Below are 13,304 nucleotides of genomic sequence, written 5' to 3'. Positions count from 1 at the left end.
TAAGAGGGAACCAAAGAACATTTGCATTTACAGACAACATGTGTAATAGCCTGATATGGTGCAGACTTACACAGTAGACTTTAATTTGCTCAGCAGCTATTCTGCTTTTTGAGGCATCTTATGGAAAAAAAACACACAAGGAAAGCAAATACTAAAAGGCAACTATCCTAACATTTAATATAAGCTTCCTCATACTGAAGTAAGAAACTTTCTAAAGACAATCAATTAAAAATTCTGCATTGCTTCTGAAATAATCAAGTTTATATTCACTATTCCTCTCTCGGCATCTGTTTCTCATTATTCTGACTTCATTCAGCAGTTGGGTGTCAGATGAATGATCCAATATATCTTATGGGGGGCTCGTTTCCTAGCAGATGAATTGGAGCTCACTCAAATAACTGATTCCAGGACAAACAAAATCTAACAAAATAACTGCCTTTTGCACAAATTCTGCATGTAGCGAGACAGGATTTCTGGTGATTTTAATAGAGTGAGCTCTAAAACATCTTCGAGACAAAAAGAGCCCCCTATAAGATATATTGGATCATTCATCTGACACCCAACTCCTGAATGAAGACAGAATGAGCATAAACAGATGATGAGAGAGGAATGGTAAAAATAAACGTGACTATTTCAGAAACGGTACAGAATTATCATTTGATTGTATTTAGAAGATTTCTTATTTCAGTATGATGATACTTATATTAAATGTTTATTTTCGCCATAGTCCCCCTTTAAAAATATGACAGTTAGTTGCCTTGTGTCCAAGACCTAATATTGTGGGTGTCTAGGAAGGGATGTGTAAGGAAGTGCTAATGTTCCAATTACAGGGAGTTTGCAGCTGTTCTCTCGCTCTGCCACGCTCTCTCTCACAGCACCCTCTTTGATGTCAGGGCTAGGAAGGTGTCTGCATCAACAAGGCAATGTCCCAGATTGTACAAAATGTGGTATTTATGTTAGAAACTGTAGCCTTTGTTGCTAGGAAAGGAAATGAACGCTCTTCCCAAGTGGATATTACAGCACAATGAGGAATGGTACAGAGGCAATAGATACTGCTTATACTGTTAAGTGTTATCACAGAATTCATACAAATCTATATACACATATCATATATGTATGACACTGAATGAGGGAGAATCCAGAGCTGATAAAACACTTGAAAAGTCCCTAGTTTCCATCTTACCAGCAGTAATATGGAAAGAGATACACATCACTTGTTTCCAAAGCAGCCTCGCAAGAAAACTATTATACTAGGCACCCAAAAATTGCAACAATAGGGCCCATTTCCATGAACACAATCGGATGCGACGGAAATAAGGTAAGTGAATGCATTGTCGGATGGTGTCGCAGTGTTGATCTGACGCAACACCACTGTCTGATGCAGACGCTGCGTCTGCATCCGACAGTCGTGTCGAGTCAGATCAACACTGCGACTTCATCCGACATTTGTATATCTTACCTTAAGCATCCAACTTGGAAAAACGCAGGCGTCAAGTCGGATGCGACGGAAATATGGTAAGATATACAAATGTCAGATGAAGTCGCAGTGTTGATCCGACGCGACACGGCTGTTGGATGCAGACACAGCGTCTGATCAATGACACCATCTGACAATGCATTCACTTACTTTTTTCCGTCGCATCCGATTTGACGCCTACTTTTTTGCGCAGCGCATTGGATCGCTTCAAAATCGTTCATGGAGTTCCTCCCTAGCAAGCATGCTGTAAGTGCCCATTGTGACATCACTGCTGCGATATAAATTGCGTCCTTTAGTAAAGTCGTGCTTGCTGTTCCGGCACAGGTCATCATGAACTGTGTGTGGGGAAAAAAGAAAAGTGCACAAGAGTGGCACCAAATTCAAACACACTCCGCTGATGCCAATGACAGTTGCCTGTTCTTATGTCTTCCATACCTGCCCTAAATACAGGTGTGATCCAGGAATCAGGCAAGGAGCAAAGTGGGGCGCAAATGGAAGCAATGATCTCAAGTCACTTTAACCAAATCCAACATTCGCATTTAAGTTTTTGCCCAATTCCAGCAGGCTTGGGATTAAGTTTGGTTAAAGAGGTTGTTCATCTTTAGGTTAATTTTTAGTATGTTATAGAATTGCAAAGTATCTTAGAATATTAGCTGTACATCAAACTAAAAGTTAATTTAAAGGTGAACAACCCCTTTAAATGCTTAAAGTCAAGTGACATTAAAAGGGGCATAGATTCCTGGGAGAAGGGGGTCATTCTTCCACTGTATAGAGCACTTTTAAGGCCCCATCTAGAATATGCCGTACAGTTTTTGTCTCCATCACTCAAACAGGACATTATTGAATTAGAGAGGGTACAGAGAAGGGCAACTGAGCTGGTAAAAGGTATTGAAAATCTTAGCTATGAGGAAAGACTGGCCAAATTGGGGATGTTCACGCTGGAGAAGAGGCGCTTAAAGGGATACAGTCATGGGGAAAAAAAATTTTTTCAAAATGAATCAGTTAATAGTGCTGCTCCAGCAGAATTCTGCACTGAAATCCATTTCTCATAAGAGCAAACAGATTTTTTTATATTCAATTTTGAAATCTGACATGGTGGGGCTAGACATATTGTCAATTTCCCAGCTGCCCCAAGTCATGTGACTTGTGCTCTGATAAACTTCAATCACTCTTTACTGCTGTACTGCAAGCTGGAGTGATATCACCCCCCTCCCTTCCCCCCCCCCCCCAGCAGCTAAACAAAAGAACAATGGGAAGGTAACCAGATAGCAGCTCCCTAACACAAGATAACAGCTGCCTGGTAGATCTGAGAACAACACTCAATTGTAAAAACCCATGTCTCACTGAGACACATTCAGTTACATTGAGAAGGAAAAACAGCAGCCTGCCAGAAAGCATTTCTCTCCTAAAGTGCAGGCACAAGTCACATGACCAGGGGCCTGTGAGCCATGTGCATGATAGGAGATGCTGTACAGGAAGTGAAAACATAAACATAGGAAAAGGATGGGAGACATTTCATCAGGCTCTGCAATCCCTTTATGGGAGAGTCACTTAGCAGTGATGTATTTCTACAGTGAGAGAAACCTTTCTGACTTCTATAGAATTCTGCAAAAGCAATTTATCAACGTGCCAGAAAGAAAGAAAAATCTCTCACAGAAACCAAAGAAAACTCAGCAATTTGCCCCAGTTTGGGGTGTGCAACAGGGAAAGACTTCCCATTGAGAACTGCTGATTTCCAAGTTCCTACGCACAAACGTACACATGATAAATACGATGCCCAGTTTCCTTCAGCGCAGTGAATTGATCTTTACCTCTGACAGCTCAAGCGTATCAGACTTTGGTCACTCACAATGGGAGGGGGGACGTTGGCCGGTTGGTAACCCCATGTGCAAACAGTAACAGACACAAGGGAAACACTATTGAGCCCTGTGGCCCTGCCAATGGGTTACAGAATGAACCTGCTCTCGGAACAAAGCACAACACGAGATCCATAGAGCACTGTTTGGTCTCTTGGCACATCTTGAATAATAATAATAAAAGAAAGTTTAGTATTTATACAGGTAGGGAAGGCTGGAGAACCTGATCCCAGTTAGAAGCAAAGCGAGAGGCTGGGCAGCCCCGAGAGCATCTGCCAGTGTAAATGTTAATGTTTCCATGAACAAGATACAGTCTGCTCATAGCCAAGACCTGATCCCAGGCAGTAATCAATGCCGACTGGACTTACACGCTCCCACTGATCAGCAGCTGCCAGGTATCACTTTACACTCCATCTACTACTAGAAGAAAATAGATCCATCAGATGGGTTTTGCACATGAGGAATAAACAATGAATTAACCATGAAATTGCCATAGAGTTAGAGGCTTCCCAGATCACTAAAGGCAAAGGTAACGCTTTAATTGCCAACCAAATATATTCCATAACAAATGAAAAGCAAAATTTGGCAGATATGGAGGATAAAAACTGGGTATGGGTTAGAAGGGGCACAGGCAGCTAGGCATCGCACCTACCTGTACCATAAAGCAAGGTCTGCCTGTATCACTTCCCCACCACAACAAAAGAATTCAGCGAAGCGTGACTCCATTCCCATTCACTGGAAACCCCTCGGCAAGTCTAGCCCATGGTATCAATGAAAGGTTCAATGAATGATGCACTATTCAAAAAGGCATTAAAGGACCAGTAATATAAAAACATTTTTAAAAAAAATGTTCAGGCATCTGTTTTGAACGGAAACTAAGTAACAGTATGTCTGTTTTCTGTATACCCAAATTCATTTCATGTCTTCTGAATCTGTAATACAATAATTGATTTGTGTCGCCCCTGGGACTGTCTCACTTATAGTACATTATTCCCAATACGATACTCAACTTTTTACTTTGCTGAGAACCTGAAGCTCCTGGTGCCCAGAATTGTTACTCCAAAATGGTTATCCGTGGCCCGTTGGCACGCACACACCAATATCCGAAAGTTCACGTTGCCTAGTACAAGTTAATACTGGCAGAAGCTATTTGACTGGAGACGTTATCAGGGCTGCACAGGGTTGTTACAAAAAGGGACAACACAAAAGACACTGTGGAGCCCATCCTTTGGCAGTCCAATTGTTGAAGAGCTACAATTACCAACATCCCCCTACCCCCAACTGGGGATTCTGGGAGTTGTAGTCCTGCAAGTGATCATGTATATGTGCAAGTGACTGTAAGGACCAATGTGCATTTAATGTCTCCAGCCCTGTCCAATGCCAGGGAGAACACAATGCACACCCCCCACAAACCTCATGCCTCTGCCAGAACAATGCTCACTTAACCATCCCCCCCAGCCCGTCTCCCATCCCCAAAATAGCAGCAAAGTTATCTCACCCCAGCCTGGGCTCTTGTCCCCCTGCAGCGGCCGGGCGCAGTGCAATCAAAGGAGACGCATGTGTGAGCAGCACAGCACTGTCCTGATCTCCCAATATGCCTGAGTGGGAGAGGTGCCGGGCTCACTCCCCCTCCCTCCTCCTAGAGCTGCTGCTACTGACATACTCCTGCCAAAGCTCCGCTGCAGCGCAACCCAGACTCAGGTTGCTGGGGAAACCTCTAGGCCCGCCCATCCCGCTATTCAAGGCAGGACCTGCGCTTGATTGACAGCGTTCTCCGCCTATGGCCCAAGCGGGACCTTAACCCCTTCTTGCGGTTGCCCATATCCTGATGGCAGGTTGCACTGATAGTTGTGTGTTTGTGTAACCTTGTTCTGGGAACTGAGCCGTGGTTAATGGTTAGATCTATAGCACTCCAAAAACATTCAGATTACTTGGTTCCTGATAAAAATGACCTCACTTATCTTGCTTTCCGATCAATTACATGCTTCACTGCAGTTGGTCAGTTTTAGGGCAGAAACACACGTAGAGAATCGGGGAGATTAGTTGCCCAGCGACAAATCGCCTCTTCTTCAGGCGTCTAATTTCCCCGCAATGCCTTCCCGCCGCCTAGAATCTATATCTCCGTCGGGATGGCACTTGGAATGCATTGTTTTCCGAAGTCGCCTGAAGTTTCCTTGTGAGGCAACTTCGGGCGACTTCGGAAAAGGAGGCGATCCGAGTGCCATCCCGTCGGGATGGCATTGCGGGGAGATTAGTCACCCAAAGAAGAGGTGATTAAATCTCCCCCAATCTCCATGTGTGTCTCTGCCCTTAAAGGAACAGGAAAGATCCAATCCATGGGGGGGGCAAATGTTAGCGCACATCCCCCCGAAGGACAGGGGTGCTGCTGCTATGAGGTGAGTTGAGAAGCTCGCCTCAGGCAGCAGCAGCCCGCAAGTTAACAGGATCATCCAAAAAGATGCTCCTGCTGGTAACTTTAGGAGCTGAAATTTCAATTTTTAGATAGGAATTTCAGTTCTGTTAGTGCAGAAAGCGCAATTGTGCTCATCGCACTAGCGAGCCTCCGGTGCTGGAAATGGCCCTAGCCTAATTAGGCTCTTAGGGTAAGGCCACATGAGGAGATTCGGGGAGATTTTGTCGCCTGGCGACTAATCACCTCGTCTTTTGAGCGTCTATCTCCCCGAACTGCCTCAGCGTTTTTCCCCATAGGCTAGAATGAAAAGTCGCCTGCGCTAATGCACACGCGGCGATGAGTTTTCTATAGTCGCTCGAAGTTGCCTCACTGAGGCAACTTTGGGCGACTATTGACGCTCCTGGTAACTGGCCGCTCCATGCCGCCTGAGGTTCTTACCGTGCCTCATGGCAGGAGCTGCCCAGGCCAGCGCCCCTATGGTACGCGATCCTAGCCGCTAATTTTTTTGTCATCCTAGGCCCGGGCCTTTGAGGCCTTGCCACAAATCCGAGCCTGACTGCACGGTCTGCTTTCAAAGTCAAAGGACGTTTTTTCATGCGAAAATTTTTAAAACCGCGCAACATTTTTTTAACTGTGACTTTTTTTTACTCTCCATTATAGTCCATGAGCATTATTTCTCGATTAAATACTTTGCTTGCTAGTTCCCCCGAGCAGGTGCAATTTTCTGCTAACAGGAACACCAGCCCAGGGTTTCAGATAAATGATTACAATCGTTACATTTACCCTTACATTTGGCACCGCCCCCCTGAATTGGACTTTTCCTTCTCCTTTAACAATATAAGTGCATGAAAAAAATAGTGCTTGTCCCTAGGACCTATGGACGTCCCAGCTACGCAAGCACTGCCATGTTTGTATATCATGATACATTGCACCTTAAAACATTTGTGAAGATAATCTTTTCAAATTAAAATATTAGAAATTGAATGTTTCCACTCACCTGCCTATGGATGGGGATGCCCAAAGCAAAGCATCATTCCACCAGTAGCTTAGTTCTCCTGAACACTTTAGCTACACTAACTTTGGGCACAGGCTTCTGCATCTTAATAACTTCTTCCAAAAACATACATATTATTAAAATGTATTTATCCAGTTGAGCCCATTTACAATTAATCACTTTTTGCAGGACTCAATATACAAATAACGTATCCCTTTTGAGCATTTTCTTCTAGAAAATCTAAATTTCTCTAAGAGCACAATCTATCCATCTGGAGGTCCATGTGACAGATATGACCCTGCAAGGGAATTGGATGGCTTCCTCCCTTCCCAAAAGGTCCATAAACTTTTTGTTGGACATCCCCAGTTGAATATGGTTCCGCAGTTGAACATGCAGTGTGACAAATATTTTGCCCAATTAATGTAAAAATATGCACAGCATAATCATATTTGATATACAGTTATGGGATTTGTTATTCAGAATCCGGAACTGTCATTTTCTGGATAATTAATCTTTCTGTAATTTGGACCTTCATATCCATATCCACATGTAAACATTAAATAAACTCAGTTGTCTGGTTTATCTTCCAATAAAGACTAGTTTGATTTTAGTTCAGATCAAGTACAAGGTACTGTTTTATTTATTACGGAGAAAAAATAAATATTTTTTGAAAATTTGTATTTAGGGATGCACCGAATCCACTTTTTTGGATTTGGTCGAACCCCCGAATCCTGCTGAAAAAGGCAGAATCCTGGCCGAATCCCGAACCGAATCCTGGATTCGGTGCATCCCTATTTGTATTATATGAATAAAATGGAATCTATGGAAGAGGGTATTTCAGAAATTCTGAGCTTTCCGGATAATGGGTTTCCGGATGCCAGGGGCCCATCAGAAAATATTAGACCAAAGGACCTTGCACTTCATCCTTATTCCTCTAATGTTTTCTCCTCATCATACAAACCTATACAGGTATGGGATCTGTTTTCCTTAAACCTGTTGTCTGGGAAGCTACATATTACGGAAAGGCTGTCTCCTGTAGATTATCCAAATAAACCAAATGTTTTTAAAAGTATTCAATTTTTCTCTGTAATAATAAAACAGTAGCTTGTACATGATAAAAATAAAGATATAATTAATCCTTCTTGGAAGCAGAACCAGCGTGCGTTTATTTAATGTTTACATGATTTTCTAGCAGACTTAAGGTATGAAGATCCAAATTACAGAAAGATCAATTATCCAGAAAGCATTCCGGATAACAGGTCCCATACCTATACAATCATCAAGCCTTCACTTCATTACTCATCTTTGCTCCCCTAGTGGGCCAGTACAACACTTCCTTGATGGACCAGGAACAGTATTTCATAAATTATTATTTATAACATAAATATCAGTGCACGTGCTTTACTATGCTTTATAATGCATACACTTAGAGATCTGCTCCTTTGGAGAGGTCCCCAAATGTGCTGATTTAGTCACCCACACACTGGGCCAAAGTGGGTTAGTTGAATTGTTTGCCCACCAATTAAATCATAATCTGGTCAATGCAGACCCATTGAGAGAGGATTTCATTAACTGGCTAATGTTATTCTTTGCCAAAGGTGTTTTATAACCTCCCATCAGCAGTGTAACTAGTGTGTGCCCACCACAAAAAAATCTTCGGAGGGGCCCAGCACACAGAGATATGTACCTGGATCCCTTCCCGCCATCACCCCACTTAGCACCCACTCCCCGACCCCTGCCGGCATCTTCAGCTCACTGTGTCCTCCCTCCCCACTCACAGGTAAGAAAGGGGGGAGTTGTATTACTACTATTAATGAAGCAAACCCGGTGGTCCAGACTCCCTTATTTCCAGAGACCCCTTGTGACTGCAGAGACTGCCTCCTCTATATTTATGCCACTTAGCATCTTATATTGACCAGGGTATGGCCAAGTTTAGAGTGTGTAACATTAATGTATGTATATTGTTAGGCATAATGAAAATAAAGGAGCCAAACACATAAACTTAACCGATTTGTTATGCGCACCAGTGCACCATGAATATTGTAGGGGTACAGTCTGTGCAGTGGTACCAGTATGGAGCAATACGTCTTCACCCTCACACCAGCACAATGATAACTTTATGGGAGTATGTTTGTGGGACCTTGAATAATTACTGTGCATTGGCAGAGTTGTGGAGGACACATGAGAAAAAGTCCCCATTTGTGTGTGTTGCATAAGTTAATTGGTATAGCACTAAGCTTCACAGAACATTACATCTTCCTCTTAAGTATTTCACCTTCAGGTTAACTTCATTGTTTATTTTTTAAGTTTTTTTTTTTAATTATTTGCCTTCCTCTTCAGACTCTTTCCAGCTTTCAAATAGAGGTCGCTGACCCCAGCAGCCAAAGAAACGATTGAACTGTGGGGCTGCAATTTCATTGTTATTGTTACTTTTTATTACTTATCATTCTATTTAGGTCCTCCTCAGTTCCTCATACCACTGACCAATATTAAAAAAGTTATATTGATATATGGCAAATAGACAAAGTGTAGCGACAAAAGGCAAGTCTTTTGGGTAATGGTGGGGATGGTAAGGGATAGGAGTACAATTATAGCAGCTTTGGACCAAGCCTCCTGTAGGCTGCCAGTCTGCCAGTCCACATAGAGGCTACCAATCATATCCCTTATTTGGTACCCCCAGGAATATTTTGGATGCTTGTGTTGCTTCTAAACTCTATTTACATTTGAACGTGGCTCACAGGTATAAAAGCTTGGGAACCCCTGATATACAACCAAGAAAAACCGCGGCTCTATCCAAACAGTGAAACTCTCAAAAACTACTAGTGAAAAAAGGAAGCTCAACCGATGTAGAACTTGACCTGGGTGCATGGCCCCAGGTCGGTCTTTTAAAATTAAATCAAACAGTATAAGCATTATTAGCAAATAAGAATTGGTGGCCCGGATGCAACGCCCTCGACCGGTAGCTTGGAGTGAGATGCAAGGAAATCGTGGAATGAGCACGCACTCCTGTGACACACCAGGTTGGATAAAATCTTGATCTTTATTCCACAGGTTAAAAGTTTTTAACCTAAAAGTTTTTAAACTATGGAATAAATATTCAAAAGTTACACAAAAAAGAAAATTGTTGCTTGCGTGAATGCTAGTCCCTTAACTTAAAAATAAAATAAATGCTAACATTTCAGTTAGTTCTTCTATGAAAGCTGGTGTTGTAACATTCACAAAAACACGTTCCTCTACATACATCCTTTAATAAGTTGTTGTTTTTGGAGCTGCAATGTAACTGATAACTGAAAGACAAACTTTTCCACACCTTCATAAAAAAATTAGGGTAGCTCTCTTCTCTTCTGTTGGCCACATGATTATCACCCCAACTGTAATTGGCATTAAGATTTCAATGCTCAAGCCAACTGTGCCATGGATATAATATTGTGCCCAGGGACTGATTAAGATACCATGCCCTATATAATGATACAAAAATACTGCAACATTGCTAACACCCTCACTTATAAATAAGAGATGTAATGATTCACCAACCCGCCCCCTCACACGTCTCTGATTATGTATTTCTCTACATATTTCATGCTTTCAGGAGCTGACTATACAGAATTAGCTGTGACCAAATCACCAACACTTTATACTGTCCAAAAGCATTTTCTTTCTATGACTTTATTTAGATTAGGTGGTTTATTTATAGGGAATACTGCACCCTACAAAGGCATACACCTGCAGCCTCAATGCATATTTATAGGACATGGAACTCCACAGTGACAAAACTATTATTTCTTATACAGGTATGGGATTCATTATCTGGAAACCCGTTATCCAGAAAGCTCTGAATTATGGACTGGATATCTCCCATAGACTCCATTTTATCTAAATAATCCAATTTTTTTTTAATTATTTCCTTTTTTCTGTAATAATAAAAAGTACCTTGTAATTGATCCCAACTAAGATATAATAAATCCTTACTGGAAGCAAAACCAGCCTATTGGGTTTATTTAATGATTACATGATTTTTTAGTAGCCTTAAAGTGGACCTGTCACCCAGACATAAAAAGCTGTACAGTAAAAGTAATTTTTAAATTAAACAAGAAACCCAATTTTTGGTGGATGTGCAAGGGAGAGGGTTTTGTGCAACTACTCCTCTTTGCTGTCATAACGGAGCAAATAGGATGCCAGAGGTTCCTGAAATCAAAAAGGTTTATTATCTGACAAAACAATATTTTCTCATGGACCAGTTGAGGTAGATATAAAGTATCAGATAACAACGTGACACCAGAGTGGAGATACTTGGTAGATTAAAGATACACCTTTAGGTTACCAGTTAACAGTTCGGATTCCCACCAGGGCAGAAGTAGAATACTGAGCTTAAATCCCTTCAGCACTGTGGTCTCATCACTTTAGACTAGTTATGCCTATGAAAGAACTATCCTCAGTTATCAATCCTAAAGGTGGAGCAGGAGGCTGCTCTTTTTTAGCTATATATCTCAAGCTAATGTTCCTGTACTGCTGACAAAAATAGTTTTACGTATGTCTGACTAAATCTCCTTCACAGGTTCCCTGTTCCCCAACTATTTCAAGAAGTTTTGTTCCTCTAGGACAGGACTCTTTCCTGGTCCTTCTTGACACAGACTCCCCAGACACATCCACCTGTGTCAGATGCCTGATGTGCAAAGGTTCCCCTAGCTCGGGCTCACCTGGTATGACCCTCAGCATAAAGGAGAGGCTTGACATTCCTCACCATTAAATTTTATTTCTAACCAAAGCTTCTTGATTTATTATAATTATTGAACCCACCTCATGTTGTCCTCCATTCTTCTTATTCTTTAGAAAGGGACCTTTTGACCGGCCAGAGCCTGAAACACCCCATGTATTAGGGTAAGGTCACACTGGGAATTCTGGGATTCAGGAATGCCAAAATGAAATATATAAAAAGCTGTTTGTTCTTTTAAAAAATGGATTTTAGTACAGAAGTCTGCTGGGGCAGCACTATTTACTGATGCATACGTTTTCCCGTGACAAGCAAATGCCGCTTTCAATAGCAATTATTTTTTTAAAAATAACTAAAAGCACTCCAAATTTTAAATACATGTATTTTGGAAACCTGCTTAGACTTATGTTTTCTATAATTAGGCACATTTTTATTTTTTTATTTTTATTTGCCCCTTAAATGACACACACGGTAGGGGACAGGACGTTGAAGGAGGTGGGAAGGCCTACTGTATGTGCCTCCCTCAGCCTGCAACTCATTAGTACAGCAGTGCACAGGTAGCACTGTATTCATCTAGGAGACACAGGCCATTCTACAACCTTCAGTAGTAAAAGCATTCATCCTGAAGCACAGGGCCATCACAGTTTTAACCCATAGGACACCTTGGTGAAGGGCCCTGCCAATAAGTAGAATAGGGCCTCAATGAAAAAAATGGCCCATGCTCACACACAATGCACTATTTATGATTCATGAGACCCCTCTCCCTCTGCCAAAAAGCCCCTTGACATCAGTACCCCCAGTACCCCTGATGGCACCCCTGAGAGCAAGGACGTATAACCTGTAGGTCAGGATGCAAAATGTGAAAAATAGCAACTTGTACTGTTTTCAAACTTTGCACGCAGCCCTGCCAAATGTAAATGACCCTTTGATTAATGCTGCTTGTGGCGCCTATAAAGACTATGCTTCTCCGCCATACTTCCTTTTGTGTGTGTGTGAGTCCTAATACTCTCTACCTTCCTTTTTATTCTTTAATCAGCTATATAATTTTATTATAACGTCTGATATTATATATAGGTTTAGCAGAAATGTCTAGTGCTAATCCCATTAAAATGCTTGCGTATATTACTGAGGCAATGAAAATGCCGTGCGTGGTGGCACAGCCCTAACAGATAATGAGCAGGGAATAAAATCATAATGCAATTACTTATTGAAACCTGGAGAAACATATGGCCAAAAAAAAAAGGATATCTTCACAGTTGTTCCTGTCAATAGACCATACATTTCACCGGCATTCCGTTTAGTAAGGAAATCACTATTTGTAAACTTCATCATGTGAGACTGATGCAAAAAAAGACAAGGATTCTCTTTAAATGTATTAAAAATTTTTAACTGTGGTGTGTGACAGAGATAGCAACTTGTGACACCAATAGATTAACATGTAACTTGGAAACGTAGTCTAATGGCGCAGTTAACTGTACTGCACATGTGCCAAGCGCATGGGAGAGGGGCAGGTGGGGTCTTCTACTGCTTTTGGGCAAATGCACCAAGCTCTGTAAATTACTACATATTGTGATTCACAGTGGGGCAGGGAGTGGACGGAGGCGGGATGTGGACGGGGCAGAAGCGGAACAGGAAGTGGGTGGATCAGAAAAAATATCTCCAGAGGGCCATGGCGCACTCTAATCCCCATCCTCCCACCCACTTCCTGCCCCGCCACTGCCCCGTCCACATCCTGCCTCCACCCACTCCCCGCCCCACCTATATCCACTCCGGCCCAGCTTGCATCCCCCTTCCTCTAGTTACGCCACTGGCGATTCTACATGTGCCTATAAGTTACCCAACCACTGAAAGGG

At 42.1% G+C, this 13,304-nt stretch overlaps 1 protein-coding gene across 2 annotated transcripts in view; it reads right to left on the bottom strand.

The window, feature by feature from the left end:
- The window catches only part of lnx2.S (ligand of numb-protein X 2 S homeolog), an 89,318-nt gene extending 84,074 nt beyond the window's left edge, over positions 1-5,244 (bottom strand). The window contains exon 1 of one of the 2 annotated variants that reach the window (XM_041584512.1): positions 4,832-5,244. The gene's annotated coding sequence lies outside the window, so the exon portion shown is untranslated. The remainder of the gene's footprint in view (positions 1-4,831) is intronic. The other variant, XM_018250271.2, reaches the window with a different exon arrangement.
- Positions 5,245-13,304: the final 8,060 nt, after the last annotated feature.

This window comes from Xenopus laevis, chromosome 2S (assembly GCF_017654675.1).
Source record: "Xenopus laevis strain J_2021 chromosome 2S, Xenopus_laevis_v10.1, whole genome shotgun sequence".
NCBI lineage: Eukaryota > Metazoa > Chordata > Amphibia > Anura > Pipidae > Xenopus > Xenopus laevis.
The sequence above is the reverse complement of the archived record's forward strand: the minus strand, read 5'-3'. Positions and strand labels throughout refer to the sequence as shown.